Source organism: Oncorhynchus nerka, unplaced genomic scaffold (genome assembly GCF_034236695.1).
Source record: "Oncorhynchus nerka isolate Pitt River unplaced genomic scaffold, Oner_Uvic_2.0 unplaced_scaffold_2908, whole genome shotgun sequence".
Lineage (NCBI taxonomy): Eukaryota > Metazoa > Chordata > Actinopteri > Salmoniformes > Salmonidae > Oncorhynchus > Oncorhynchus nerka.
This window is the reverse complement of record NW_027038393.1, coordinates 23,582-30,086: the sequence shown is the minus strand read 5'-3', so window position 1 is coordinate 30,086 and position 6,505 is coordinate 23,582. Positions and strand designations below refer to the sequence as shown.

The following is a 6,505-nucleotide window of genomic DNA, read 5'->3' as shown; positions in this document are numbered from 1 at the left end:
AATCACATAAATAGTACTTTCAATTCAGAGCCTAGATTTTTCCCTTGAGGATAATATCCATTTAATGTTGAAATTAATAGAACAGGGAGAAACATTTAGGGTTCTACATTGTGACATCATTAAAATAATCCAGCAATGTTAAAACATTCTATATTGTGACATCATTTCATTGATATCATGAAACAACTCCTTCATGTATTTTCTGATGTTTAATCAGATATCTTTTATCAGAGTACTTCTTCCCACATCGATCACAGCTAAACGGTTTCTCTCCTGTGTGTATTCTCTGGTGTATAGTCAGATGGTCAGATCTGGTAAAACGCTTCCCACATTGATCACAGCTATAAGATTTCTCTCCTGTGTGTATTCTCTGGTGTAAAGTCAGATGGCCAGATGTAGCAAATGTCTTCCCACATTGATCACAGCTATAAGGTTTCTCTCCTGTGTGTATTCTCTTGTGTTGAGTCAGATATCCAGAATGACTAAAACTCTTCCCACATTGATCACAGCTATAAGGTTTCTCTCCTGTGTGTGTTCTCTGGTGTAGAGTCAGGTGGCCAGATGTAGCAAATCTCTTCCCACATTGTTCACAGCTATAAGGTTTCTCTCCTGTGTGTGTTCTCTGGTGTAGAGTCAGGTGGACAGATTTGCAAATCTCTTCCCACATTGATCACAGCTATAAGGTTTCTCTCCTGTGTGTATTCTCTGGTGTAGAGTCAGGCTGCCAGACTGAGTAAATCTCTTCCCACATTGATCACAGCTATAAGGTTTCTCTCCTGTGTGTATTCTCTGTGCACTGTCAGACATCCAGATTGACTAAAACTCTTCCCACATTGATCACAGCTATAAGGTTTCTCTCCTGTGTGTGTTCTCTGGTGTTGAGTCAGATGGCAAGCATAAACAAAACTCTTCCCACATTGATCACAGCTATAAGGTTTCTCTCCTATGTGTATTCTCTTGTGCACTGTCAGATCTCCAGGTTGACCAAATCTCTTCCCACATTGATCACAGCTATAAGATTTCTCTCCTGTGTGTGTTCTCTGATGAATTTTAATGCCTGATGATGTGAATCTCTTCCCACAGTCAGAGCAGCAGTGAGTTCTCTTCCCTGTGGGTCTCTGTGGGTGTTTATTGAGGTGTTCTGATCTGGAGAGACTCTTCTCTGTCTCCTCAGCATCATGAGGTTGTTGAGGCTCCCAGAGGATCCACGATAGTCACGTCTCTCTCCTGTGTGAACAACAAAGTCAGACAGATGATTAAAGGCCCACAACAGCGATAATCCAGGGTAAAGGTTGATGCCAACAGCATAGCCATGATGTTGTACAACAATTGATGTCTGTAATGAATGTTAAAAATTGTCTTAAAATGAGCAAGAAGTCATATTTTGTCTTGTTTTCACATTAGTAGTAACATCTAAGATTGTAGACTAGAAATAAGTTATTCATGTTGTTGAAACTCTAAACAGTGTGGTAGAAAACTTTTGGTCTACAATACAGGCCCCTTTGTGTTTTCTAAAATTGCGGCACGAGGGCAATTTGATTGCATAAACTCCTCCATGCTATGAGGAAACCACCAGTTATGGATGTCGTATATCTGGTGTGACAAGAGATGAAAAGAACCTGCCCACTCCCAATGGGGACAGCAACACAGGGCGGGACCTCATGGAACCATGGACCACACCTGCAGAAACTGGACAACAGGGGGAAGCAGAGGAGATACCTATCAGACTTCTCCCAGCTGAGTGACAGCCACCACTCAGTGAAACAACCAGCTGGTATCATTAAGTAGAATCAGCCAACAGTCCGGAAGCAGCAGAATGGGAGTTAGTAGTGCATGACCTAGATTTAGAATAAGAAGCTTCCATTTAGACACAGGTCTAAGATGACGTAATAAGTAAGCAATCTACAGTCCCCGAGTAAGCACTCAGTGTAAGCAATCTACAGTCCCCGAGTAAGCACTCAGTGTAAGCAATCTACAGTCCCCGAGTAAGCACTCAGTGTAAGCAATCTACAGTCCCCGAGTAAGCGGCCGGTGCAAGCAGCAGGGCAGTGTCAGTGTGAAAGTGTGGTTTAGCCACAGCTCCAGAAACTTGCGAACTTCCCCTGTAAAAAGGTATATAAAGAGAACAGAGATCATAAGAGAGGCATGATCCTCACTGACATATGAGACAGACTTCATATGGAGAATCATCATAGGTAAATTTACTATTGCACTATACGCTTTTTGTTAGACTAGAACAATATTTGAAACACAGGGGTCTTGACACCTCTTGATCACAGACAAAGCGGCAGTCACACAGTGAGACATCAGGTACAGATGTGATTAGCAATACAAGGACACAGCCAAGTACCGGTTACAATATATTGAGTCCATACACAGAGTTGGAAGTGTATTAAGATATTGGAATTCGGAATCTAGCGTTAGTGCTGTGAGAATACCAATTACAGGAAAGTGACCAAGGGGCTGAGCATTTAAGGTAATTGAACTATTTTTGCTATTTAGTCAATATTGTTAGAAGTGTTAACACATTTAAAGTTTTGTAATATTATTATTATGGCATAGCTTAAAGCATTAAGGATTGATTGAGCATTATTGATGTATTGGGAAACTGTAGAACCATTGAATTGTAATAATGTGTAGAAGACAAAAAACAGAGTGATTTAATAAAAGCTTGAAACTTTGACAACTAGGCCAGATTAACGATCTGGAGAGCAAACGCCTTTGACACTCTCACTGAACAGAAAGTGACACTGGTTATAGGTTAAAGTGATTAGGAGAGTCAAAATATATACCAATACTAGTTTCCAAGTGACTACTAGCTGACGAGCATAATAACCAATAGAAGAAGTTATTAGGTATTGATATATACAGAGGTAAAAGAAACTTGAAGGTAAGGAATTATAGGAGGAATCCATAACACTCAGAATATTTAAATAGGAGTATATCTATCCAAGGCCTCATACTAGACCGGAAAATAAGGGAGTGACAACATGAACGAAGGAACAAACCCAACTCACACGAAGGGCCATTACGAAGAAATAGAAGGGTTGGTAGGGCCGCACGCCTAGGCCCCTGTTACACCGCAGTAACTAAAATCCTAAAGTACTCTGCCCAGCCAGAAGACGGGGTAGAGGCATTGCTGCAGGTATTGGGCAAAAGTCTAGATTATGTCTAAAAAGTCTAGTTATGGATGTAGTATATCTGCTAATGAGGAAACCACTAGTTATGGATGTAGTATATCTGCTAATGAGGAAACCACTAGTTATGGATGTAGTATATCAAGTAATGAGGAAACCACTAGTTATGGATGTAGTATATCTGCTAATGAGGAAAACGCTAGTTATGGATGTAGTATATCTGGTAATGAGGAAACCGCTAGTTTTGGAAGTAGTATATCTGGTAATGAGGAAACCACTAGTTATGGATGTAGTATATCTGGTAATGAGGAAACCACTAGTTATGGATGTAGTATATCTGCTAATGAGGAAACCACTAGTTATGGATGTAGTATATCTGCTAATGAGGAAAACGCTAGTTATGGATGTAGTATATCTGGTAATGAGGAAACCGCTAGTTTTGGATGTAGTATATCTGGTAATGAGGAAACCACTAATTATGGATGTAGTATATCTGGTAATGAGGAAACCACTAGTTATGGATGTAGTATATCTGGTAATGAGGAAACCACTAGTTATGGATGTAGTATATCTGCTAATGAGGAAACCACTAGTTATGGATGTAGTATATCTGCTAATGAGGAAACCACTAGTTATGGATGTAGTATATCTGCTAATGAGGAAACCACTAGTTATGGATGTAGTATATCTGGTAATGAGGAAACCACTAGTTTTGGATGTAGTATATCTGCTAATGAGGAAACCACTAGTTATGGATGTAGTATATCTGACAAGAGCAAAAATGGTGATCAAAGATTTTAGTTTTTCACAATGTATTCTGAATGTGAATGGGGGGAAAACTCAGGGAAGTAACCTCCATTTCCAGGTTGCTTATGAGAGCATTTCACACCACTTTGGATTTTAATTGTAAGGATCATTTGAATGTCCTGCTTAATATAATGTTTGTGTCATCATCACAAATCAAAAAACACTTCAACCAGTAAAATGCTTTTTGGCTTTTCCATCAACCTTTGCCAAATTGGCCCACAACTTCATCTAACAACAAATATACCTGTATTGTTGAAAATTAATTCACTGTCATTTTGGACTTTCACACAATACATACTTTTGTCAAGGTGGATACCACATCGTAAGGTCCATATCGATATGTATTACTTTAGAATGAAATCAATATTTTTGTCCCAGGGGTTGTCGAATTTCAGACCATACATACATTTTGGCACGGTGGTTTCAACATCACTGTAAAAATCTGACGTTCGGTATCAGGTATATTTTTTTTCTTCATTTTGGATATTTTTGCAAGAAGGGCCTCGTTAGCGCAGTAAGCGCGTCAGTCTCATAATCTGAAGGTCGTGAGTTCGATCTCACACGGGGCAGCAAACCTTTTTTTGAAAAAGACAGTGTTGGCTGAAGATGAAGTGAAAATGAATTCACTGTCGTTTTGGACTTTCACACAATACATAATTTTGTCAAGGTGGATACTACATCGTAAGGTCCATAATCGATAATGTAATGTGTCATAGAATGAAATCAATCTTTTTGTCTCAGAATTTCAGACCATGAGACATACATTTTGGCATTTTGGTTTCAACATCACTGTAAATATCTGAAGTTTGGAAATCAATATTTTTTAAATTTCTTTTTGGATATTTTTGGAAGAAGGGCCTCGTTAGCGCAGTAGGTAGCGCAGTCTCATAATCTGAAGGTCGTGAGTTCGATCCTCACACGGGGCAGCAAAGCTTTCAAAAAGACAGTGTTAGCTGAAAATGAATTCACTCTATTTTGGACTTTCACACAATACATACTTTTGTCAAGGTGGATACTACATCGTAAAGGTCCATATCGATATGTATTACTTTAGAATGAAATCAATCTTTTTGTCTCAGGGGTTAATAATTTCAGAATACATACATTTTGGCACGGTGGTTTCAACATCACTGTAAAAAAATCTGAAGTTAAGGTATAAATATTTTTTTTCTTCATTTTGGATAATTTTGCCAGAAGGTCCTTAAATAGCGCAGTAGGTAGCGCTATCAGTCTCATAATCTGAAGGTTGTGAGTTCATTCCTACAGGGCAGCAAAGCTTTTAAAATGACAGAACAAACCTGAAGATGAAAGGCCAATTCCAGAAATCACATTGTAGGATTTTTAATGAATTGATTTGGAAATTATGGTGGAAAATAAGTATTGGTGGCTGACTAAATACTTTTTTGCCCCACTGTATATCCTAGAAACCTGGTTAAACTATCATTATGACATAATGGATGAATTCTAGAATATACTATATAGCCTAGAAACCTGGTTAAACTATGATTATGACATCATGGATGGCCAGTCCTTGTATTCATAGTGTAGTGAATTCAGGGAGGCCCTGAGCTGAACTCAAACCTGGGTCCAGCGACTGTCAATCAACACCTTATAACTGTTACGCCAAGATGTCTGAACTTCTTGACGAGGTCGCTAGGTGTTGGGTTAAGGTTTCTACAATATCGTTCTCTATGAATTTGAGAGTGGTTACACTTCTCCTTCCCCCATCCCTCAGCTGTTAACCAAGTCTCTGGGCAGCCATTTTGTTGCTGTTTAAAAACCCCACACAACCCAGCAATCTGCAGTTCAAACAATAACAAATCTGTCATTCCACCACTATTTTGGTAATAAAATTATTATGGGTTTGGATAAATGTAACTACAGACAGACCTATGGATGCAAGTACTGACCATCCATGATATCAACATTATAGTTTTAACCATGTTGAGGCAGCAGGGTAGCCTAGTGGTTAGAGCGTTGGACTAGTAACCGGTTGCAAGTTCACATCCCGAGCTGACATGGTACAAATCTGTCGTTCTGCCCCTGAACAGGCAATTAACCCACTGTTCCTAGTCCGTTATTGAAAATAAGAATTTGTTCTTAACTGCTATACAGTGTTGATTTACATTGTTTCTAAACATTATAGTAAAAAAATATTATTTGGGGTTCTGATGGGGTACAACAGTTGAACTCAGCTCATGAGGCATGTGTTATATTCTTCAAGAATCAATGGCTGTAAATAAATAATTTAAAAGTCACAATATGGGTGTAGTGATTGCAGATTTCCACCTTAACACCAAAGATCAGTTCAACTGCAGAGTTTGTGCCTCTGTTGTTAAGACAGTACTTACCAGTGTTAATCAGGGAACGGTTTCTCAAAACCATCTTATGGCTAAATTCTTCGTTTGAACCATTGGATGCCTTAAGATGCGTTTGGGAAACCGGTCCCAGATATCCAGGTTCCTCCTCTTCCTCCTTTTTCGATGTAACAGTCATCTCCTCCCCCTCCTCTTTCACGCCATAAACTGCATCTTCCTCTCCTTTTACTGTGACATCATCCT

General features: G+C 39.1%; 1 pseudogene; it reads right to left on the bottom strand.

Moving 5' to 3' along the window:
* Positions 1 to 90: 90 nt before the first annotated feature.
* LOC135566938 (gastrula zinc finger protein XlCGF17.1-like) lies at positions 91 to 1,214 on the bottom strand (annotated as a pseudogene).
* Between the last annotated feature and the right edge of the window lie 5,291 nt (positions 1,215 to 6,505).